The sequence below is a fragment of the Rattus norvegicus genome, chromosome 2 (genome assembly GCF_036323735.1).
Source record: "Rattus norvegicus strain BN/NHsdMcwi chromosome 2, GRCr8, whole genome shotgun sequence".
In the NCBI taxonomy this organism is placed as follows: Eukaryota; Metazoa; Chordata; class Mammalia; order Rodentia; family Muridae; genus Rattus; species Rattus norvegicus.
In genome coordinates this window covers 247,750,457-247,777,185 of record NC_086020.1, presented here as the reverse complement: position 1 = coordinate 247,777,185, position 26,729 = coordinate 247,750,457, and the positions used below count along the sequence as shown (strand labels likewise).

Below are 26,729 nucleotides of genomic sequence, written 5' to 3'. Positions count from 1 at the left end.
TGCTGAACTTCAAAGCACAGAGTTGTTTGGATATATCTGAAACCTGTGTCTAGACCCAGCTTACTTTCATTTTGTGAAAACATCTTCCTGTTGTCAAAAGAGAAATGAATTCTCCGCATGTTCATGTTCCTGGTCTTGGTACCCAGGATGAATGTTTTAAGAGATGATGAAGGCCATTAATAAGCTGTTTTGATCACAGAGGAAGCAGCACATTACAGCGGCTCTCACAGCCTCTCCAATGTCCTTTGAGACCAAGTTGTCAGTGAGGTTAACTTCAGTTGCTTTCTCTTGTTTTCAAAGTTCAGCTGTGGTCTGTTTCTCTCACCGGTTTCTCCACCATTAGCATTGATCATTATAGAACCCTATAATTATAACACCACTTACCACTATAACACTACCCATCATCCTGTCTTAGGTAGGGTTTGTATTACTATAAAATAAACAAAAATCAAACAGGCAAACACCATGACCAAAAGCAATTTGGCGAGAAAATGGTTTATTTCATCTTGCAACTGACTCCCAGGTTACACTCCGTCACTGAGGAGAGCCAGGGTAGGAACTCAAGGCAGGAACCTAGAGGCAAACATTGATTCAGGGCTCATGGAGGAGTGCTCCTTACTGGCTTACTCATTATGCCTTGTTCAGCTGCAATCTTTATCACGTGCCTAGGCAGGGGTGAAACTGTCCTCAGTGAGATGAACCATACCATATCAATCATTAATCAAGAAAACAAACTACAGCTTTGCCTATAAACAGTATAATAGAGGCATTTTCTGAAGTAAGGTTCTTCTTCCAAGATGACTTAGCTTCTATTAGGCCATACAAAAACAAATCAGGACACCCATTCCCATTTATACTGCTGCACATAATCACATATAACCCATCATCAAAATACTTCCCGTCACTATACTATCAGCCAGCATCATGACAACCATTCCAACCATCTTGTCCCCTGATCCACACTAAACACATACACATAAATAACACGCACGCACACACACACACACACACACATCATCATCATCATCATCATCATCATCATCATCATCATCATCACCTTACAAAAAGATTCTGATGCAGAGCACTTGATACTCATTATCCCAGATCTACAGGTATTTCTTTGCTTCCACATGTGTTTTAGTTTAATTATTATTGTGTGTACATGGAGGCCAGAGGAAAGCCCTGCAAATCTTTGTCTGGGTTCCATGGATGGAACTGGGATCCTCAGCATCAACCAGCTCTGCGAGTCCCTGCTGAGCCACCTCACCAGCTACTTAATTCTTGACTACTCACCTCATGAAGCTGTGTTCAGATTGGCCCTGAGGACCTGTCTCCTCCCTCTGCCTCATCTGAGTCTCTTACCTTGGTTTACATGCCCATTGATCATTACATGAGTTGATATCACATAGTAAGCTATCCGTTGGCTTTTTCCTTTACTGTAACTATCAGGAGTGCTTGCATATTCTCTGGATTTTCTGAATATATTCTGGCATATTGCAGTGAATTTTGATTAAATGGCAGCAAACAATGTTTCCTACCATCCACTCATGCATACATGTGAATGGCAGAAGTTTCCTTATCAAATGTACGTTAGCAGGTACTCTGGCGAGAGTATCCTCCATCCACCTCATGTTCCCCAACATTTCTGAAGACAGGCCCCATATCTTTCCCCATCTTTCCCACAGGAAAGTGAAAGTGACCACCTTTCTTGGATTCTTTATTCTCTTGCAAAACTTCACTGCAGCTGTGACTGGGATTGCTGTGATTAAAGTGAAGGTCTGCACTCTAGGACTTAGACTTTGTTGTTGTTTTCAGCATGGCGTGTGACTTGAATTTTCCCCTGACATCCTGGCACACAAAGATATGGTTAGAAATAAATAGTTAATAGATGAGAAGCAAATACTGTATATTAAGATTTATTAGAGAGCACATCTGAAACTCATCTTGTATAGAGTTTATTTCTCAAAGTATTTGAATAATTTTCTCTCTGTGGGCTCTGTAGGCTTTGATGGACACATACATCTTTACGATGGGAATAAGAGTTTAGCATTTCAAGAAGGGGTTGTCCTGTCCTTTGCTGAGAGAAGTATGTTTTCATCATTTTAAAATGCTAATGTCTGTCTAGAGATGATTCCTGAATAAGATAAAGCACCTTCATATACATTTGAGCCAAGCAATATGCTGAAATTCCATTAAGTCTGGGAATAAATAAGGAGTGCTTTCCAGTGTACTGGTTTCTCTCGGGACAGGAAATTAAGATCTATGGAATGTGTATTGATAAGTTATCTATTAAATATTAAACAACATATCCAGGCCTGATGCTGCTGGCCTGTACTCCCAGCTGCTTATGAGGTTGAGACCGTAAGACCACAGGTCCAAGGTAAGCCTTAAAGTGTGAGTTTGTAGCCTCCCTGGCAATTTAATGAGAACTTGTCACAGGACTGTGGATATGGCTTAGTGATAAAGAGCTCGCCTTGGATAGGATAGATCTGGGTCCAGTCCTTGATTCCACCAAAGAAAACAAAACAAAACAAAAACAAAAACAAAACAAAACATTCAACGATCAGTAACCACAATACAAAACATAGGGGATTATGTAAATTTCATGGGTGTATTCCTCACTGGGAAATCAAATCATAATGCATCAGACCATATTACAAGATGCCAGAGGTGAATTTAAATAGAATAACAGCTAAATGTGAGCTGGATTTTACAGAGAAGGAAAAATTTATCACTTTGTTATTTATATTTTTATGAAACCATGCAGATTCTATTCAGTATAATTATTTCATCTTTACCCTAGAGAGTAGTAACTTATAAAACTTAAAACTAGGAACAGAATAAAACTAACAAACAAAAAACCATTTGACTAATTATGGGAACACCTCCTGTCCTTTGTGGAGAGAACGGCAAGTGTTGATGTCCAGTAATGCCTCTGTGTGAGCCCAGGGTCCATCTCTCTTGTCTAAAGTGATGTAATTTCTATAAATTTATTTTAAGACAGGACATAATGTGTGATTGGCTGGAAGCAGGTGCTGGCGTGATTACTGGCTTCTTGGCTCTATCATCCTGATCTCCCTCCAGTGTAGGAACAACAGACTGTTTTGGGTGAATATTGAGTGGTTCCTAGGAAGGGGAATGATCTTCTACTTTACTTTACACTGGCTAGCTTCCCGACTCCAGTGTTGGTTCTGATGGAACCATTAGTGTATCCAGTCTTCATTTAGCTTTTCATAGCTTCTTTTAGCCATCAGGCTCAGGAATAGATGGGTCAAGCTCTGAAGACAGTGCTGACAACTGCGATTCTAAATGAGTGTAAGTCTAGCTCCGAATAGCAGAGATGGAAAATGCAACTTAAATAGTCATAATTCAAGGCAGAAGGGCATGGTTTAGAAGCCAGAACCATGGCAACGTCTGAGGAAGTTCAACATTGGAGCACTCAAGAACATACTCAAAAAGGACCAAACTAGAATGAAGAATCAGCTAGTGGCTGGGGGATGGCCCGTCAGACAAGATCATGGGTTCAGTTTCCAGTCTGCCCCTCAGGTGGCTTTTAACTGCCTGTAAATCCAGTTACAGGGTGTCTAATACCCTCGCGACAGTGTACACATGTGTACCTAAGTTCAGAAAGGCAAATACACCCCCCCACACACATACAAACACACACACACATTCTTTAAAACAAATAAAAAATGAGATGCTAGAGCAGCCCAGAGTTTCTGGTGGCTCCCCTCTCCTAGCACAGATAGTTTTTCAGTTTTTAAAAATAAAACATTTAAATATCTTACACTATACTTTGATCATATTATTCCCCATCCCAAACTCCTTCTAGATACTCCCCACCTAACTTTGTATTTTCTCTCTTGATCTATCTCAAAATACAAACCAAAAGTACCCAAGAAAAATCAAAACAGACCAAAAATTATTTAAAAAAAGAAAAAAATTAAGCAACACACATCAAACACACACACACACACACACACACACACATAGAGGGGGGAGGAGGAAGAGGGAGGGATGAAGGAAGGGAGGGAGAGGAGGAGGGAGAGGGAGAGATTGGCAGAGACAGAGAGACAGAGACAGAGGGGAGAGGGGAGAGGGAGAGTGAGAGACAGACACAGAAGTAAAATAATGAGCTCAGTTTGTGTTGGACAATTGTTCCTGGACATAGAGCCTTCCCTGGAGTGCAGTTGATGCACCACTGTGCTTTTTGGGAAAATCCTGAGTTTCCCATCCCTAGCAAATATCATTTGCAAATAGCTTCTTAGTGGTTGAAATCTGTGTCTAGTTTACTTCTCAGTGTTAGGACCATGTCTTTGTTGAATCCCTGAAGGACTTCTGCATTCTATCACAGTCTCTGTAGGTTCATATCTTTTTTTAGATTCATCCATTACTTCTGATTCTTACAATCTTTCTTCTCCCTCTTCTTCATAGATTCCCGAACCTTGTGAGGCTGGGGGTGATGAAAACATTCCATTTAGGGTTGAGTGCTTAAAGGTGTCTTGCTCTCTGTATATCATCCAGCTTTGGGTCATTTATATTGTTTAGTTTTACATGCTTGTCTTATTATTTTGGAATCTCAACCTGTGCTTTGATGATAAGATTATGTAAAATAACCACCATTTGTTGATACTGACATTATGCTGAGCACAGCTAAAGTTTTTCTTCATCAGTTTTGATTTTCAAACCTTGCTTAGGTAGATAAGAGAGGTAAGAGGGGTTTACTTTTAAAAAATTAGATATGTGGTCTGGTATATACTTGCTTAGACATGATAAGAATAGAAAAATGCTGCCTTTGCACATGAAGATGATAAGAAGTTGATTAAATTAACTGTGAACCCCCATGATCCATCTGTAGCCTGCTTCAATAATTCACAAAAGTTTATTACTATGTGACTTACAAGAAAATCATTGTGAAGTCTCTTTGGTTATTGGCTGATTCAAATTCACAGGAACCTAAATGTTATTTGAACTTCAGTAATCATTCCCATAGCCTTTATGTCTCTTATAGAGCTGTAGCATAAGTACGATTCATGGCTGGACTTGGTTAATTTAAAACCAATAGGGAAAGAAAGTATTCTTCACTAGAAAAGCTGGGTTTTTAATGTTAGATACACACTATGCATTTTAAGTGTATTTTCTTTGTTTCCACAGAGTTTAAATATTTGAAGCATAAACATTTCTCTGAATTTTTCGTTTAGAACTTTGTCCTCTGAAGTCCTTTGATGAATATTGTATTTATCGCCTCTGATGTCAGCCCATTTAAAATACAGTTCCTTTAATGGCCTCTTTCAACTGTGGCATTAGGGGCATTCTGAAAGAGACAAGCTATACAGACTGGCGTGTTTCACATTCTCTGCACAGTTTGTACAGTTAAACCTTCAAGTCCTAATGAAAGGTCATAAAATTGTACAGAACTGACCAAATAGATTTCCTAGAACATTAAATCCCCCATGAATCCTGCCGCACCACTTTAAACACAAGTTAAAATTGCAAACCATAAATACTGAACGCTTTCTTCCTTAATGCGCACTTACAGCTGTAACCTTCCCTGGCAGAAACTATCACAGAAAACCCTCCAACATTTCCATCATCCCTCCTTTCTGTTTGCTATTCATGGCAAATGCTCATTCTTACATTCATTTCAATAGGCTGCTGCTTCAGCTCTTTTGGGACCCTGTATTGCACATGTGTATGCAAGTGCTCCGACACGTCCACATGTGCACAGGGAAAGCAGAGGTCAATGTTGGATATCATTCTCAGTCGCTCTGTAAGATTTTTTTCTTCAGATAGGTTCCCCCACTAAACCTGGAGCTCACTAATTCGGCACTCTGTCAGGGTAGTAAGGTCTAGAGGTGTGGCTATCTCTGTCTCTCCAGGTCTGTAATTACAACATTTAATACCTCACACAGCATTTATAGAACATGAGTCCTGGGAGATTGAACTCACGGTTGAATGGCAATCCCGTTGCTGATTGAGTCACCTCCCAGCCCTGCATGTAAATTTTATGAACATTTTAACAGCGAAGCTTTAACTGGCTAATATGTGTATCCCTTTACGTGCGGTTATGTACCTAAGTAGATATTTATGTGAAAGAACATATACTATTTCATTAGAGTTTGACTATCTTTGTGTGGAAGAAAAAAATACCCTGTGGAGAATGCCTGAAAATATCTCTACAAATTTAACTCCTTTGAATTTCTTTGAGAATTACTGATGTACTAGTATGACAGGAACTTGATTTATACCTCAGATTATGTTGTTCTGATCTAAATGCATTTGATTCAGTTGACGACAATATATACTCTGTGTTTTGGGTGTGCTTAAAGTTAATTGAAATCCACTTTACTCTCATGTCTTATGTTTAAAATGCACTTGTTCTTTGCTGTGTCTTGATGACTTAGGATGGGGTCAGTTTATAGGACCTGTCTTTCACTATAGAACAGCAAGGACAGACAACAGTACTCCCTGTATTGAGGTAGAAAGGAGGAATTCAAGATGGCTCCAGAAAAAACTTGCTGGCATTGTCCTGAAACTTGGGACCAGATTTTTGCCTAACTCTACATTTTTACATGCTCACCACCTAAGAGACGTCAGTTAAGATTTGAAGAGGGATTTAATGCCAGGTTTTACAGCTTCATACCACTTACTGTCCTAAACCAGCTATCACCGGGGGTTTAAAAAGAAAGAGAACTTTATGGGCAGATAGATTCCAATGAGGAAGTTACCATGCAGGTATTACACATGTTACAGACCAGGAATTATCTCAAAACAGGAGAAAGCAATCAGAGGAATTCAATTTTACTTCCAATAACTAAACCCTCCAATGCCATCTTTCAAAGTCCAGACTGGGTTAAAATCCAACTTGCCTAAAGTTTGGAGAAGACACTTAGCTGCTGTACAACCTCTTGCCTTTTCCCACGAATCTTCCTTCTTACCCTTTCACCATCAGCTTTCTTTTGGTGAATAGACAGAACTGACTTGTAATCCCCACACTACAGCTTCTGACCTGTGATTCTGACTACAGTTTCAACTCAGAAGCCTTATATGCTTAGTGGGAAATACTCGTTTCCTGCATAAGCTATCTGACCCTTTTGCTTTGCTCCTTCTATTCTGTGTACAGTTTGCAAGAAGATCTAATACCATTTGACCCTAGGATGCCCTAGTGCTTTCTTAGGTCTCTGTTTCTCTGTTCCATCAGTGTTTATTATCCCACACTATACAGTTGGACAAGTTGCTCATGATGTCTTCTGGAAACACTGCTTTCTCCTATGGTACTAGAACATAGACAATGGCTACAAAGATCTACCTTGTTACCATAAATATTCATTTAGGAAACCATTGTTGTTTACAAAGACGAGATCATTCTAATACTTGAAATATTCTTAACCACAAACCAAAGGGCCTGTACTGATTTCCAGTTATTTCTATTCCTTTTGTTATTTTACCATTATATTAAAATAAATTACTTTATCATACACTATATCTGGATTACAATTTTTCCTCCTCTGCTTCTCCCAGTTTTTCACTACCTCCCCTCCTCACCAGATTTGCTCCTTCTCTCATTAGAAATAAAAGGTTTGTAAGAAATTAAAAAAATAAAATACAATAATATAAAACAAAGACAATCAGATTAGTGATTGGCTGAGGAAAAGCATCAGAAGGATAGAGCCCCCATGATGACACAAGAATCAAAGGTCTACTCTTTCACTTGGACACTCAGGAATCCCATAAAAATAGAAAACTGAAAGCTACAGTTTTATTTCAACCTAATTATATATTCTTAAGGTAATTAGGTATGTGTCAAGAGAATATTTAAAAATATAACTAACTATTACCATACTGGATATAAAAGAGAACAAATTCCCATATTTGAGAAAAATTTAAATTTTATCATGTTTTTAATCAGAATTTTCTGTGTGTTCCTGTTTCCTTTCTACATAAACTTCCTTCAGTTGTGTGTGAAACATGTTATTATTTTGATAAGACTTGAAGCATGGCTTGCTGCTCACTGTGGGAAAAACTTGAATAATATAATTTTAAAACTGCAGAACCCTGGGGAATTTTTGAAAAAAAAATGTAACCTGAAAGCAGTAAAACATGTCTGGAAAATATTTGCCCTCTCTTCTGGAGATTATCTTTGGTGTTTTCTCTGAATAGTGTTATATTAAAGACCACTTAAAACTTATGTTTAGTAATCATTAGTTATGTGTTCTTTCTCTTATATAAAATGAATCAAACCCAAGAAATTTAGGAAGCACATGCTCTTACTTAGATAGGAAATCTAAGAATACACTTTGAACTAGGCATAAGAATAACAGCTGTTAGCAGGTCCAGGGTCTGCAGAGGGGAGATGAAGAGTTAATGGTTAAGGGGTAGACAATTGAATGAAATCCTAGGAACATGTGATGGTTTGTACATCTCTGCCCAGGGAGTGGCAAGATTAGAAGGTATGACCTTGTTAGACAGGTGTGTCACTGTGAGTATGGGTTAAGACCCTCACCCCAGCTATCTGGAAGTTACTCTTCCACTAGCAGCCTTCAGATGAAGATGTAGAACTGTCATCTCCTCCTGCACCATGCCTGCCTGGACACTGCCATGTTTCCACCTTGATGATAATGGACTGAACCTCTAGTAAGCCAGCCCCAATTAAATGTTGTCCTTTAAAAGACTTGCATTTGTCATGGTGTGTGTTCACAGCAGTAAAACTCTAAGACAAGTGTTCAAGAGATCTATTTGGCAGCACACTGTCTGTGGTCAATGCCCATATACTGCACTGACCACAATTGCTAACAGATAATTTAAGGCCTATTATCATATAAAGCATTAATGAACATATGACAATTAGCTTGAATTAGGCATTTAATAATACATAGAACTTCAATTACGTTGAACATGGGAAGTGCATATAATTTTATTTATCTATGATTTTTAATGAATTAACAAATAGTTAAACACACAAATCCTTTTAAGTGATTTGCAAGATTCAAAATGTTTATCATAATCAACTTTAAAATCAAACAAATTACTAAGAGAGTTAAAAGACTGTCTAGGTATGTGAGTGACCTCCTAGACTAACCCATCCTTGATCGGCCTAGAGTCTCAAGCAAAGGTGTATCCTGAACAAGTGAACTGCATGGTACTAACATGGCTGTGTGTCGATTGTATAGATTAGAATAATTTCCAAGCATATCTGCATTTTTGAAAGTTCAGCTTCAAGCATCTGCTAAAAAATGTGTTTGACTGATGGACTTTGACAACCGACAGTTGGCAAACTGCATTCCACAGGTGACCTCTGAGTTTCTATGGTGTTTCCATCATTAATCTCTGTCAATGAGGGACTGAAGCTTATTAAGACATAAATTGCCATGGTCCCTCAGAGTTCATCATCCTAATGTCTAAATAGAGCTTGAGAATTTGCTAACAGTTGCCTAAGTTGTTTCATTGTCGGTGCCCCAACACCATTTTAGTGAGACAAGGGATCTTTAGTCATTATTGTGAAGGGATGGACAGAGAGCAAACACCTCTTTTTTAACAATGAAATTACCTTGCTAGATGGGTATTTAACAACAGATCCCTCCCCCCTCGTTGTCGTGGTGTGGTCGTGGTTGTCATTATCATCATCATTGTCACCGTCCTCCTCCTCCTCCCCCTCTTTCTTCTCCTCCTCCCCCAACTCCTCTTCATCCTTTTCATCCTCCCCCTCCCTCTCCTTCTGTGAAAATTGCTGACCAGGCCACAGTCTTTTTTCAGATCCTACTGATATCTTTTCTAGAAGCATGCATACCACACAACTTAATTCATTACATTTATTTAAAAGAGCGTGTCCTTGATTTGTAAACAGTAGGATCCATCTGTATTTCCATCTACTTGACTACATATGTATAATAGGTTTTATCCACTTTTAAAATTTGTCAGTGATTCATGATTCGAATTAATAATATTTTTATACTTTATATTAGCAACTTACTGCATATTGTCTAAACCAATTTTTGTTTCTTATCTGAAACGAACAATTTTCACTGGTATTTTTCTCATGTTTTTATGACATAGACTACTACGTATTTCAGAAATAAATGTTAATTATGTTATTTTGTAAGATTTTTCTTAGTTACAGTTTTTTTTAAAGTTTTACAAAATAAATTCCTGAATGTTAAAATGTAAATTGTAGAATTTCTAGTGAGGTAAACCGTTCTGATTGTTGTCTGATGTTTGCAACTTTAGACAATTGTTCAGTTTACAGATATCAGAGAACAGGCTAAGTCACTAGACTAAGCAAGCCAGAAGGAATGGGTGACAGAAGTGATTTGGTAAAAGGTAAGTGTTTATCTTCCTGTCTCATTTGAACCCTGAATCTGCATGTATTTTTAGTCTGTCCTCTCTATGGGATACAAATTAAGCAAACATCCTATAAATTGTTTGCTTTCTTGAGTGCTAGAGAATATACTAAAGTGTCCAGTGTTCTTAGGATATGGCAAGCACTTCTATCCAGCACTTCTTCCCAACTCTGTGCAACACTCCAATGCCCTGTGAACTCGCAAGCTGGCCATGGGAGAGGATCTGCCTACACGCGCCTCTTTGTAATGTCAGCATTGGGCTCCATAATGTTTATATTCTTTCCAATAATTATTGATTTTCTAATTTTGCTGTATATGACTTCGGCAATTATAGTTTTCTAATTTTGCTGATCCTGAACTGGGACTATTCCCAGAAAAGACAGCCAAAAATATTTTATAGAGGCTACATTAACGTGCAGCCTTGTGTTTGCCTCTCTAACGACTTCTTTTACCGGACTGCAAGTCTCAGAAGTTTCAGACTGTATATTTCTCCTTTTCCTTTGAGGGGCTGTATTCATTTGGTTTTCTCATCAAAGCCATACACAAAAACACCTGACGGAGGCAGCTGAAGGAAAGAATAGATCTTGGCTCACAAATAACAATTGGCCAAAAGTGTGATTAGAAGAGCTGACTGCCATATAATAAATGGGTAGCAAGCAGGGAGGACAAGGGATGCAGAACGGCACCATGAACTCAAAGCAACAAGGACAAACTCCAGTAACCTAGCTTTCCAACATGCCACTGCAGCCTTGTCTCGTGTTATTTCTTGATTACATTATTTTGAATTCCAAGTTCAATAAAGGACTCATCTATTATTAGGTCAGAAATGGCCTCTCTGAAACCACCACATGGATTTTTGACTCTTCTAGGGACTTACATATAAGTCCAGCCATGTTAGAGGTCAAATTTAACTATCACCTGTGGTTGGTTGTTACTAAAATATTACACCTTTTCCAAAAGCACACAGAAACAATCAAGAAATAGAACCTGGCATACTATTACCTTTTTTTTTCTTCAGGTTTCCATGTAAACTAAAAGTCATTAGCAATGTGGTTCTTTTTGCATTTGGAGTGAAAAAAACGAAAAAAAAAAAGATTTTCATGGGAACAAATACAATCAGAAGAAACCAGAGGAAAGCTAATATTTAGCAGAAATTCATTAAGCTGGATATTATATGAGATTTCTTTTAGCAATGGAGATATAATGCAGGTATAAGGTCCTTCCCACTCCACAGAGAGTTATGTTTTGGTACTATTTTAAACCTGTAAAGGCATCATTAAATAATCAACTTATTGAAGTCTATTTGTTTTAATGCTAAGAGAAATATTTGACAAATTAAATATATATGCTATAATATACTAGAATCCACATCAATATAATTAATATGTGGATATGTGAAACAGAGAGAGAGACTGAACAATGATTCACTACTGCAAACTAATGGGCTCAGAAATGTATAACTGACTTAATCGGGCTTAAAGGATGAAGAGCTGAAACCCACACTGTCCTGTGGTTCTTAGTTGCCATTAGTTTCTGTGCAAGAATAATACTCTGTAATTAGATTGTAAACTTCCTGCGGGCATACACTCTTGACTTCATTGCTTGACTTTGTTTTCATGTTTGAATCATTCTGAGAAATCCGTTCCCACTGAGGATGAGATGCCTAAAGCCTGATGACATTCTACCACCTCCTTCTTGCCTTGGCTTTCACGGTGTCATCTCACCTTTAATGTTTAATTTTGATAAATTAACAGTGTTCAACATCTCAAACCCGATTTCACACTTCCTCGGGAGTCCTGAGAAATTTCCACGCTTCATCAATACAACAACTCACAAAAGTAAGTGTGAAATAACTGTGAAAACAAGGCAGAAAACGTAGATGTAGCTTCCGTCTAGAAATAAGGACACCTGAGCAAACGGTCTAGGAACGGGATGGACTTGTTCACCTGACGTTCAATTCTGGCACTATAGATTTCTCTGTCTGTCTGAGAAACACAAAAATGACTATACCAGGGCTGGCAGAATGAGGTGACACTGTAATTACCACTGCTTTCTAAAATTCCCGAGATTTCTCCACTTACTGACAAAAACATGAGCATAGCGTAATCATGTCTTATGTGACTGAATTATATGTTTCTCCCCTTTAACTAAGCTCTTCAACAATCCTTTGTTAAGCTTCTGCTTCAAAATAATTTTAAAATCTTATAATTTATCACTTTCCACGTCCTCACACTTAACGTATTGACAAATCCCAGGTATGCAACTGTAGACGTCGCTTTCAGAAGCATAATTGGCACAGTTATTTATGAACCTTCAGGCTATACAATTTACACTCCTGTGAATGGCACAAACAAGAAGAGGGAGCCATCCCTCTTTCTTACGCTTCTTTTCAACCTCTTTGAGAATGTCATCGTAATTCAAGAACGTTTATTGAATGCTACTCAGAGAGAAAAACTGGAGGCTTGATTCTAACTATTAATAGAAATTTCCTCCATTCAATTTCTATTAAAGTAATTTTGATTCATCAAGAAATAATCACACTTCATTTTCTATTTTTGACTTTTCTTTCGGTCAACACCTACAGAGCAGTTGAGGTGTATGATAATCAAAGACTCGTTCACGGCTGAATAAATTCAATACCTTTCTTTCATCAGTGTACTGCATTAAAAAGTCCCTTGGCATATTTATCGTGATTGTTTAAGGCATTACAGTGGATTTCTAATATTACAGTCCTCAAATACAACATGGGCAAAATAAGAATCTGATTTTATCCATCTCTTACATGTCATGGAAATTGTATCAAAATAATTTTCTCTTTCGAAAACAAGCCAGTATATTAGTAAACGTGTATTCCAATCTTTGTATGACAAAGGAAGAGTAAATATTAATTTTCTTTCTTGTAAAAAGAAGTCTTATGGTTATTTTTCTGTGTTGTAGACAGGTACAAATTCTCCAATGATGAAATGGATAGCATTGGAGAACACCCACCATTGTTTAATATCATCTATGCTGGGTGACTTTTTATAAAGGATGATTACTACCAATGTCCCAGATAGACTTAAGATACAAAGATAATCAACTATAATTCAGTAGTGAAATATAAGAACAAGTATAGGTTTAACAGAAATCTCATGTTAAAAGTGTATACTAATTCTAAATATTCAATGGACTATGAGGATCTAATTTAACATGTATTTAAGTGTATATTTTCTGCCACTAAATCCTTTTTATGGAGTTATATGTACAATATGTATTTTACAGACTGTTCCTTTATAGTAAGTAATTAAATTTCTTTCAACTAGAAACTGTCTTTTAAAAAAACCCACATTTTCGGTGGACAATTAATATATTCTGGAGGAAATATTTAAGATGATAACATACTTCACACTTAAGAAATGGGGGAAAGCTAGAAATGTGAACAGAGGTGTTTAACTTCTAGGCATTTTTGATGGAAAGTGCTTCGTACTCTAAGTATATATTGAAATTACGATTCTCTTTAGGTGACACCATGTTGCCAAACCCAATGTTTGGGGTTTGCGTCATTTGACTAAAATAATCAGATAGATATAAAGATATTTTGAAATGTTGGCCACCAAACAACATTAATCTAGTATTTTGGAACATGATGTTTAATACCTTAATCCTAAAAGGTCAGTCTGTGAAAAAGTAGTCCAATGATGAATTATCTGAGGAGTTTATTACATTGAGGATTTAGATATCCAGAACTTAAATGTGTGTGATATCGGTGTGTCAACTTTGGAATATCTAATGACACTTTCCTGGGAAATAAACAGCAGAATTCAAGAACATGTTGCCAGCATGGACTCACTTCTGATTTCCTTACAGTCTTGGTATTTAAAGGTAGAGTGGTGCACAAAGGCAACGGAAGATGCGTGTCTTTTCTTTCTGATAAAATCTGCCTGATGTAAATTACTGATCTATGACACCAGGACAGATTACTGATCCCTTGAAAGCCTGATTCTTGACTCTTGGCCCCCTGCATTTCCAGAAATTCACACCTTTTTACTGTGAAAAAAAACTTTTATTTTTATTTTGGCTGTTTCTCAGTGTATTACTCTTTCAACCAAAACCCATTCTTTTAGAGGTAAGAATTATTGAGGGATAAGCATTTGTGTGATTTCTGTCTGCAGAATACCAAAGGGGCTGGCAAATTGGATCATAACTAACGGGTTCTATAAAGCTCTGTCTTCTCCAACTGCACCACATAATGGAAAAGGCACACAGAAGGGAGTGTCCAGACATTGTACTTAGGTCTCTTGTGACGAGATATACAAAATCTTTCACCAAGTTCCTCATGAAAGGGCACCCCTTGAACTGAAGAGTTTGAAGGCAGCCTAAGCACACAGGGAGACCTGTTGGAAGAAACGGAAAGGAGTAGGTAAGAGAAAAATAGGAAGCCTTTTAGAACGACATGACACAAAATCTGAATCCTTTCTACTAGATGATAATTATTGCCTTTCCACTGACTTAAATTTCTGATTCTTACTCTTGTCACTATTTAAAGTGTGTATTAAGAGTGGATTCATTCCTCAGAAAATTGGACATTGAACTGCCTGAGGATCCAGCTATACCTCTCTTGGGCATATACCCAAAAGATGCCCCAATATATAAAAAAGACACGTGCTCCACTATGTTCATTGCAGCCTTATTTATAATAGCCAGAAGCTGGAAAGAACCCAGATGCCCTTCAACAGAGGAATGGATACAGAAAATGTGGTACATCTACACAATGGAATATTACTCAGCTATCAAAAACAACATCTTTATGAAATTCGTAGGCAAATGGTTGGAACTGGAAAACATCATCCTGAGTGAGCTAACCCAATCACAGAAAGACACACATGGTATGCACTCATTGATAAGTGGCTATTAGCCCAAATGCTTGAATTACCCTAGATGCCTAGAACAAATGAAACTCAAGACGGATGATCAAAATGTGAATGCTTCACTCCTTCTTTAAAAGGGGAACAAGAATACCCTTGGCAGGGAAGAGAGAGGCAAAGATTAAAACAGAGACTGAAGGAACACCCATTCAGAGTCTGCCCCACATGTGGCCCATACATATATAGCCACCCAATTAGACAAGATGGATGAAGCAAAGAAGTGCAGACCGACAGGAGCCGGATGTAGATCGCTCCTAAGAGACACAGCCAGAATACAGCAAATACAGAGGCGAATGCAGCAGCAAACCACTGAACTGAGAATAGGACCCCCGTTGAAGGAATCAGAGAAAGGACTGAAAGAGCTTGAAGGGGCTCGAGACCCCATATGTACAACAATGCCAAGCAACCAGAGCTTCCAGGGACTAAGCCCCTACCCAAAGACTATACATGGACTGACCCTGGACTCTGACCCCATAGGTAGCAATGAATATCCTAGTAAGAGCACCAGTGGAAGGAGAAGCCCTGGGTCCTGCTAAGACTGAACCCCCAGTGAACTAGACTGGTGGGGGGAGGGCGGCAATGGGGGGAGGGTTGGGAGGGGAACACCCATAAGGAAGGGGAGGGGAGGGGGATGTTTGCCCGGATACCGGGAAAGGGAATAACACTTAAAATGTATATAAGAAATACTCAAGTTAATAAAAAAAATATAGAAATAAAAAAAAGAGTGGATTCATGACTTTACATAGATTAATACCATAGGTAAATCATTTGGCTCAATATTCCAGTGGGTGGGTATTATTGACATATTAATATATAATTTATTTGTCATTGAGGATCAAAACAAGAACTCACTCACAGGTTCAGTTGTTGGATCAGTGCTGTGGCTTTGATCCTCTAATCCTTATCACTATTTTGCCCTTGAGGAGGTCTCAGAAGTCAGTACAAGGTGCTGCCTTTACCTTTTCAAGTAGTGGATTTTCTGTTAAGCTTTTGCCCCCTAGGGCTGTAGGAAATTGGATATCTTTAATTCTGTTTTCCCTCTACTGACCCATCTTCTTACCCACATACCCTATCTCAGTGTCCCATGACCAAGTGGGGTCCTTTCTCATCTTTGTCAGCCCGAGGCTCATTTGTTATGTGTCCTCAGCATCTTCTCCTTCACAGTCACTTTCTCTGATTTTTACACACATCTGGTCCTGAAGCATCTCAGTCGTCAAACCTCGAACTCTGTTCGTTAAAGATCTCTCCTTTCAATGTCTTCCAAGATTTCCATTTCACTCTTCTTCCAAGGCTCTTGCCTTTCTCATCATTTCACTTTACTCAGTGGGTGGCATGACACAAACCTCTACACTGTTTACTGTAACACACCTGATGTCTTTCTTACCTGCTCAGCACCGTTGTGCCACTTTCCCAGAGATACCCACCCTTCTCCCACCTTCTGTAGCTTGCCTGAACTGAAGTTCAGTTAATCAGTGTAGATATTGGCACATGTTACCTCCGGTATCTTCCACTCTTCATTTATGCCATTCACTCCACAACAATGACACTCTTAGCTCGGCTAAATCCAACTTCCTGCTGCAATGCTCTTTGCATTGATATTTTGTCTATAACTTCAGTTATATTGTGTTTATAAATGAAGTTATCCAGCTACAGATGGCTTTGGAAGTCAGCTGCAATTTTCCAGAGTCTCTGCTGTTCCCTAGTGTGGCCTGCCAGGTTTCTCAACTTTGCCATTAATGACTGCTCGAACTGGAAGTATTGGTTGTAGGAGGGTAGAATTCTTAGCTCCATCTCCGACCACTACCTACTAAATACCAATAAATACATCTTCTGGCTGTACCATCAGATAAGTCACGAGTGTCAACAAGTGTCCCTCAGCGTGGGAGACCCATTCTTTCTCTCTCTTGTGGAGAATGATTGTTCCAGAGGAATTTCCTGGAAACCTTATAGAATCTAATTCTTGCCTCCAATCCCTCAGATAGTTTGAAAGTTAACTAAGCACAAGTTTCTGATATTTTACTCTCCTTTTTCCTCTATCATTTTTAAAATTTTATTTATGTATTTATGATAAATCCCAATATTCTCCCATTACCCAGGCACGCATCCTCCTCCATTCCGTCCCTTCTCCTCTGACAGGGGTGAGCTCCCATCTGTGTATCAACGCCCCCATCCCCAGCACATCGAGTCACTACAGGAGTAGGTACATCCTCTCTGACTGAAGCCAACAAGGCAGCTCAGTTGGGGAATGGGATCTCCAAGCAGGGAGGCAACAGATTCGGGGACAGCCATCGCACCAGTTGTTGGGGGATCTGAATGAAGACTAAGCTGCACATCTGCCCTGTGTGTGTGTGTGTGTGTGTGTGTGTGTGTGTGTGTGTGTGTGTGTGTGTAGTGTCCTAGGTACAGATCATGCTCAAACTTTTGTTGGTGGTTCAGTCTCTGAGAGCCTCAAGCGTCCAGTTTAGTTGACTCTGTTAGTCCTCCTGTGAAGTTCCTCTCCTCTTCAGGTCCCTCAATCTTTCCCTAACTTGTCTATAAGATCCTTTGAGCTCCATCTAATGCTTCGCTGTGGTTTTCTTCATCTCTTTCCATTGGCTACTGAATGGAGCATCTCAGAGGATAGATATGCTAGGATCCAGTTAAGTATAATACAATATCATTAATAGTATTTCTCTCCCATATGATGGGTCTCAAATGGGGCAGTAATTGGTTGGCCAATCCCTCTGTATCTTCTCCATCTTTGTCCCTGCGTGTCTTGTAGGCAGAACACAGTATGATTGAAGGTTTTATGGCTGGGTGCTGTCTTTATCCTACACTGGGAGTCCTGTCTGGCTACAGGAAGTGGCCACTTCATGATCAATATATCCTTCTGCTAAAATGCCAACTATAGTGTCACCCATAGACACCCTAACCATACCCCCCAATCCCAGGTCTCTGTTATTTACTATTTTAACTTCCTTTTTTTCATATTGAAGATTGTATTCAATGACTTGCTAGACAAGTCTTCTGACACTGAGCCACACATGTGGTATTTTTACTTTTATTTTTATAAACATATATGTCTTTCAATTTATAGAAGAACAAAAGGGAAAGTCCTCTTGATTCTGAGCTTATCTTCAAATATTTATTCAACTTTTTCTTTTGAAGATAACCAAACAAAAGAGATGAGAAGACTATGGTAGAGCATGTTGACATAGGGTGGAGAGTGTGGATGTGGTCTGCAAAGAGAAACCCATAGACAATTATGTACCACTTTTAATCATGTGTACAAAAAAGAGATTCAAACCATTAACATTCACTTCACAGAAATTGTTTAAATAAAATGTTTTAGTGTGTAAAATTAGAGAGTAGTTCTGTTGAGGTAATACTGAGGTCAGTGTTGATTGAAAAACCAAATCTAATCTTAGTAAAACCACACAGATTTCTTCCTTTTCACGTAGCTCATCCGTAAGATGAAATCTTTCCTTTTTTTCTTAAAACGTTGGATTATAGGAATGATAATAATTGAATTTGTTATTATAGCATGGTAGATGATCTTCCTTTGAAACAAGAGTTCTTGGAAGAAATGCCATGCAAACTGCTTATCATGTCTATTTCTTGTGCTCTCTCTGACTCCTCCCCATTTTTTCTACCTGTTGACATAACTCTTTCCCTTGGAGTCAAGTGTGTGGTCTATTTCCCATGAGTCTTTCTCAGTCCCCACCTGATATGGCCAACACACCAGTAAGAATCTTATTTTCTGCATAGACTTTTTTTTTTTTACAAAGCATCAGCTTCCATTAAGCCAAGACAGTAGAATTTCGCCTGATTTCCTCTGCTCTTGTCTGGCATTCTTCACTGTAGGCTGTTCTCATTCCCATAACAGCTAAATATTGTAGCCTCTGGAGATTGTTGCTTGCTCTTATTTCTTTGTCTGTCTTCCTGTTTTCATTAGTATCAATAAATTATTGTCTTCTAAATGCCTTTCCCCAGCACAGCTTATCCCTAATGTCATATGTAAATAAGTCTAGGTATCCAGAAATCCTCTTTTTTTCTTTTTCAGTCTCCAACAGAGCTGAAATCAGAGTGGACACCAGCATCTGTAGATTATTTTCTTGATATCTCTACTTCAAAGTTTGACCAACATCCTCAATTTATCATCTCTGAAACCAAACTTACTGACATCTTTCTTCTCACTGTAGAGGTTCAGGGAAAACTTAGTAACTTCTCCTTCTCACTGTGCCTGGCATTTTCAACATACCCAGCAAAAGCTCAAACCACTCTGACCTTTCTACTACAATTGCTAATAATGGTTTGAGTTAGTAGCACCTGCAGGTTTCTCAGCAACACATGCTTCCCAGTAGTACCCACTTATTGAGGTGTATTAGACAACAGTCTTCTTCATCACCTATGTGCTGTACACCTTTCCTTCTGAGATTATTAATCATATCTACCTGTTTCCTTGGAACTTGGAATGGGGACAGTTTCAAATGCTTGGAATGTGCAGCCCCACATGGTTTCTATGATGGCAGTTTCTATCCTCCACTTTGACTTCGATCATGAATTCTCTGGTCATGTCTATTCTGTTTGCACTTCCCCACCTTGCAGCAAAAACCTTGGCTGATGTAATGCAAGAGTTTCAGGTGGCATTTCCTGTGATAAACGTAAAGAGAAGTTTGAGGTGGCAACATTTCCTGCATGACCTGTGAATTGAGACTGTTTTCCTGTATACATGATCTACTCCCTTATCCCAGGAATCAAATGATAGCGATTCAGGGACAGAATTGTAGTCAATATCCACCAACATCTAACATAACCGGCATACATCATATCTTTCTTATGCATATATAACATGGCCTTTCTTAGACAAGCACATATACTTGAAGTTTTAATGCCTGAATCTAAATTGGTGAAAAATTACTTACAAAATCATTAACTAAACCTGTTTTACTCTGCTTCATTCAGTCCTCATCACAGATGAATTTGTTATTTTGCCTTTGGTTATTTTCTAAGCATCTAACCTCTCATCCTTTATCCCCGGGATCACAAAAATTCTCTATTTGCCAATTCTATTAACAGTCCAAAAATTCTTATGGGAGTTCCACAAGCAACATCAGTTAAATCCACCAAACCTGTCACAATTTTTAGTCACATACTCTGCCTTTCCCCTTGTTTTACTGAAGAAATTCTCCACATTCCACTCATTATTCAAGACTAATAATTGCAATTAGCTAATGTTCAGTGAATAGCATCTTTCCTTGGTTCCTCAAGAACTTAGCCATCTTCCTCTCTTCCTTCCCAGTGCAATCATGTTTCCAGTCCTTAGAGGTGCACTCATCAGCTTGCACAAGCACTGCAGTTCTTCTAAGACAAATATCTGTACTGAACACGGCCGAGGAGTTACCCACCAGTTCTCTGATTTTTCCCTATAATGAAGCCACTGAGGAAGGTATCTGCCACTGAAGTCATTCTGTGGAAGAATTCCTTTTATAATTCCACTACTCTGTATACAATCTTAATACACAGTGTGAGTACATATGGACATAATCTGTGTAGTGAGCGGGTAGTACTGTAATAATACTGCAAAGGAATTTAGTTTCCACCTACGCCAACAGATAAGCTACCATTTACTCAGAAAGTGACATAGAAAAGAAACAAAATGAGGATGGCTGAGGGGTCAAATTCGCATAAAACAAAACAAAAACATACCGAAACACTACAGATGGGTTACAATAACCTAACAGGGTTTCCAGGAACAAAAGCTTAAAGTTAAATCTGGAGCAAGCAAATGAATGACAGTTGGTAATTCTTGAGTTCATAATTAACACCGGAGGTGGCAGATTTTGTAGGGCTCACCTCCCCAATGTATTGCAGTCAGTAGCTTACCAGTACTTTGCTCTGAGTAATATCATCCAGTCTACTAATCTTGAATTGCTCATTTACATTACTGTATGTGTAGCTTTACTTTGTGTCTTATAGTCCAATATGCAGGTTCTATGAACCGTAAATTCATCAAGGATAAACTTCACTATTCTTACTTTGTAATTAAATTCAAAGGTTTAATTAATATTTTTGTTTTCACCAAAATAGTCATTTTGTTTATTTTTTAAAGGTTTAATTTTTATTTTAATATTTATACCCATGTATCATTATGTAGGTGTGCCAGGTGTACAGGTACCCGTGGAGGCAAGAAGAAGTTAAAGGATTTCCAGAAGCTGAAGTTACAGGTAATTGTGAGCTGACGTGTGTGCTGGGAATGAAACTTGAGTCCTCTGAAAGACAAGCAAACCCTTGACCACTCAGCCGTCTCTGCTGTGCTTGTCTACTTATTTTGAAAATTCAATAGTCATTATCCATTAAAACTCATTTCTATGACACCCACTGTCACCACGGCTCCATGGTGGGCTTTATAGTTTACATTATTGATATTTCCCAGTCCACACTGGACAGGAGATGGTGTGAATCTTATTCTGTAATGAATCCTTAAGCATAGTGTGTATTTGAAACAACTTTTCTCCACAGTTCTGGTGTCTTCGTAGAAGGCCAAAGCTGTAGCAAGGTGAGAGAGTGACTGTCTGGATTGGGCTGTTTTCTTTCATATTTTAAAACCAGCAACTTTGCTTCAGAGTTAACTGAGAGCGGCACCTGATTCCTTGTTTTGACTAGCATCCAAACATCTTCAGTGTTAGGTAAAATGGGTTTCAATTCTCTCACTGTTCATCATCAGTGGACTTTTTTTCTAGATGATAACAAATAAAATACATTCATGATGTTTCACTCATTTTATCCATCACTAACCGGGTGTGCAAAAATGAGGGATCTACAAATCAAATCTACTAAAATAAATAAAAATAGAGATTACTATTCAGTTATTATCAGATTGTATGAGGAAATATCAGCATAAAACTGAAGATTGGCTCCCAATTTATCACTTGTGCGCTCTTCTGTTTTCTATTTTCCTTTTCCTTTACAGTCAGATGTTTACATTCAACTTTAAATTATTACTTCATGAATTGAGAATGAGTACAAACTATAAGCCATTTATGCTAAATGGTTGGGACAAATGCTAGTTGTTAACATAGTATGAGAAAGAATAAAAAATTAATACTTGCAGCAGACTTTTGTTTGGGTTTTTTATTCCTCTAGGAAGCAACAATCCAATATTTTGAATGCATACTTAGATAATCTCTCTCTCTCTCTCTCTCTCTCTCTCTCTCTCTCTCTCTCTCTCTCTCTGTGTGTGTGTGTGTGTGTGTGTGTGTGTGTGTGTGTGTGTGTGTGTGATTTTATGTGGGTATCACTGTCCTGATATAACTGTGAATACATTTTGTAGCAAAGAAGAGACAAGCAAACATTTATAAACAGCAAAATTCATTATCCAATTCTTCAGCCACATCTGAAGTTCTTGCACCGACAATTATTAACAGGGACAGGTGCTAACTCTTAGAATTCTACAGATTTCTTCACTAGGTTTGAATTTGCAGCCCTGTGGCTGACCCAGAAATGTTCTCTGTCTCTGTCTCTGTCTCTGTCTCCCCCTCTCCCCTTCTCTCTCCCCTTCTCCCTCTCTCTCTCTCTCTCTCTCTCTCTCTCTCTCTCTCTCTCACACACACACACACACACACACACACTCTTTAGCTCTGCACCCTATTTATTCATTCATTCATCCATTCATTCATTCATTCATTCACTCATTTACTTTATTCCTGCTCACTACCCCATCCTGGTCACCGCCTCCCACTATCCTTCATCCCTCCTCCTTCTCCTTCTCTGAGAGCGTGCCCCTCCCCCATCCCTGTCTATCTCCTCATCCTGGCACATCAAGTCTTTGAAACTCTAGGTGTTTCCTCTCACACTGATATCAGAAGAAGGTAGCCCACGTAAAAGAACATATCCCAGGGATAGGCAACAGCTTTTGGAATAGCCCCTAGCTCTAATTGTTCAGGAAGTACATGAAAACCCAGCTGCACACCTGCTACATATGTGCAGGGAGGCCCAGTGTTATGTTCTTTGGTTGGTGGTTCAGTCTCTGAGAGCCCCAAAGTTCCAGGTTGACTCTCTTAGTCATCCTACAGAGTTCCTACCCCTTTTGAGCCCAGAACTCTCCCCCATATTAATTAGGCAATCTAGTACTGATGGTATGTACTCAACTTGTAAGTGGATATCAGCTATAAAATACAGGATACCCATGGTACACTCCACAGACACAAAGAAGGTAAACAAGAAAGGAAGGCCCAAAAGAAGATGCTTGGATTTCACTGACAAAGGCAAAATAAATAAATAAAACAATTAAAATTAATAAGGGGGGAATAAAATAGTCATAAGAGGCAGCTAGAGGGAGGGAAATGGGTGGGAGAAGGAATGAGGAGGGGAATGGGAGTGATTAAGGATCAGGTGTGGGGAAGGACGAGGAGAGAGGGCCAGAGGACCATGCTAATGGATGGAAATGTGCAACTCACAGGAACACAGAGGTGGGGGACATCTCCACAATGAGACAAAGACCTTGGAGGCACCCAAGAGTCATTAGGGGTGGCCTTAGATATGAATCACAGCACCGGGATGTGGATGCAGGTTGGGGATTCCTATGCTATGTGTTTCTTTACAAAGAACTGAAAGTGTCCCATGAAGCCTGAGGAGTGAGGCTTTGTGTTACATTGCTTGACGGCTAACTATAGATTATTGTGGAGATCATAAATTTGAATGAAAACAGATAAATTAGACTTGAAGACATTGTTCTCTATACTGGTACCATAATCTGGGATTTGAAAGCTGAGAGCACCCAGGAGTTATTTCATAGAAAGTCATTATTTTATAGATTTAGGCTCTAAAACCCGCCCAGAAGAAGTGATTGAATCTGGTCCCACAGTGAGTTTTGAGAGGTCTGTGCACTGTACTGTGATGCTAGTCTACATCTTATTGTGAGCATCACTGGGATGCAGGTAGATGGTGAAATGCTCATTCTGATTCTAAAGGTCTTTGTTAATCACCTTTTAAGACTCAGTGTGTCCATCCACCATCCACATAATGTCTGCTTAATACTTTACTGCTCTATTGTAAATGAGAATGACAGAGGACTTTCAGGTAACCAGTGCCGGAAATCGAATGTGCTTGGAGGCATTCCCCAGGCTCCAGAACTCATGGTTTTGTTCATTTAAGAAATATTGCGTTGTTACTTCTATTTCTCTATGTCTAAAACTCAGAATAATTGAACTGAAAATTATTTATTTTATATTATAAAAATACCATCAGTCTTACAAACCTGGACCCCGAGATCTCTCAGACCCTGAGTCAACAACCACGCAGCACACACTAGCTGGTCCCAGGCCCCTGACACATATATAGCAGAGGACCTCCTGATCTGGCTCAATGAGAGAAGATGCACCTAACTCTTGAGAGAGTTGGTGCCCCAGGGAATGCAGACACCCTGGAGGTGTAGGGGGTTGTTGGAACATCCTCTTGGTGATGGAGGTGAAAGTGTCCCATGAAGCCTGAGGAGTGAGGCTTTGTGTTACATTGCTTGAGGAATGGGATGAGGAACTGTCGAATGGTGGACCAGGAAGGGGATAACAACTGGACTGTATAATAGATTTAATAGAAAATAAATAAAGACTATGTTAATATATATTAATCATAAAGCATACATAGCATTTTCATAGACCTACACACTCATGGTTTTTATAAGAAATTTCCTGTTGTAGCACCCAATTCTCCATGCACCTTATTCAAGTTTTTCTCACATTTATTCATATTTTTAAATTACCACATAGGAATTTATAAGTAGTTACAAATGACAAATTATAAATAATGAGAAGATAAGTATTTCTTTCGGACATCCAAGGGTGATCTCCACTTGTCAGTGAATTTTAAGCAAACCATTTCACAGTCTCAGGTTATAAGAAGGAAGAGAGATTGCAATGAACTCTCCCTAGAATCTGACCCTGATACCGGTAATGAACTATTATAAAATGCAGCTTTTGGGGTAGGGGCACACAATGGCATTGAAACTGGGGCATCCACTCTGATTTTCAGCCCTGTATTGTTTAAGCAAATACCAAAGGTCTAACAGTTTCATATGCATGCATAGCCCAGAGCCCTCCAATTACACCATGTGTCATGACATCCATGCAAATGCTCTCTTTGACTAGTTTAGAGAAATAAAAATTTAAAAGTATACTCTAATGTCAGTGCATCAACCTGTTCTCAATGGCCCAGCGAGAGACTATCTATATGTCAGTCACTAGTGACAGAAACCTTTGCTTCTGTGCTAAAAGTCCTACTAGGTTAAACATGCTGGTCATAAGAAGTTATTTAATGCTAGTTTGAAGCCTGCTACTGTGTCATTATATACTCAGTAAATTAATTCTCTTTTGAAGGCAACATATCAGACTGACTTTCTCTGGTGTTTTCTGATTGTCCTGGATGTGTAAATTATCAAGATACAATAATTCCTTGGTAAGACTTGGGAGTAGGAAAAGATTCTCTTAAATATCCTAACCAGAACAAGGAAACCACCACTTTCTTGCTCTCCTCATTTTTCTCCTGTGCCTCTCAGCTTACTTAAACTACTTTCCTCTCAACTTCTAGGCTCACCGTTATGCTCAATAAGAACTCCTTTTTAAGATATAGATTCTTAAAAACCAAAAAAAATTTTTTTTCAAAAAGCAGCTGTGCCCTAATAGAAGGCTGATTGATTTCTGATTCTCTTTAACATAACTAAGTAGGGCATCTTGACTCCAGCCCAGCTGAAAGTTCTTTTCTTCTAACAACAAATTGGCATTTATCTAATGATCCTAATGAAAGCAAATTCTACATGTTAATATTTCTGTAGAACCGGAAAGGGCTTAGAAAACTAAATGGAATTTTACTTAACTTGGAAGAAACAAGGTTATGGAAGTTTCCTCAGTGGTTTAAACTAATTGAGACCTACTGTGTCTGAGTTACTGTCCTTGTGGTTTCCAGGAGTGGCACACACTTTAAGAGTATGAGGCAGGGGGCTGGGGATTTAGCTCAGTGGTAGAGCGCTTACCTAGGAAGCGCAAGGCCCTGGGTTCGGTCCCCAGCTCCGAAAAAAAGAACCAAAAAAAAAAAAAAAGAGTATGAGGCAGAAGGGAATTTCCATATTGCAGGATGCCCTTTTACCATCCAGTATATGTTTCCTTGTAGCCAGATGACTTCCTTTTGCAACAATCTTACATTAAGTCAAAATTCTTTTGCTAGGTTTGGAGTCCCTGCGTCACAATTGCCTTCTATGGGTGGTGGCCAAAAAGTAGACATTTACCAATGGAATAACTGGTTCGTTCCATCTGAAGTAAAAAAGTAATAATTTTAATAATAAGCGGTAGTTATAGACTGGAAGCACAAAAATAAGTTTCTTCCAATTACTTTCTAGAATATGAAACTTATGCATTATAGATTTGAAGATGGATGATGTGAATTTCAAGAATTCTTTCTTTAGGGGTTGGGAAGATGGCTCAGTGGTTAAAAACACTTACTGGTTCATACCACCTAC

General features: G+C 38.7%; 1 long non-coding RNA gene across 1 annotated transcript; it reads right to left on the bottom strand.

The window, feature by feature from the left end:
• Positions 1-18,267: 18,267 nt before the first annotated feature.
• LOC134485774 (uncharacterized) lies at positions 18,268-26,402 on the bottom strand. Its single transcript, XR_010064024.1, has 3 exons — positions 26,247-26,402; positions 19,675-19,873; positions 18,268-18,459 (listed from the first exon to the last, which is right to left on the bottom strand). It is a non-coding gene; the product is annotated as an uncharacterized LOC134485774 (long non-coding RNA).
• Positions 26,403-26,729: the final 327 nt, after the last annotated feature.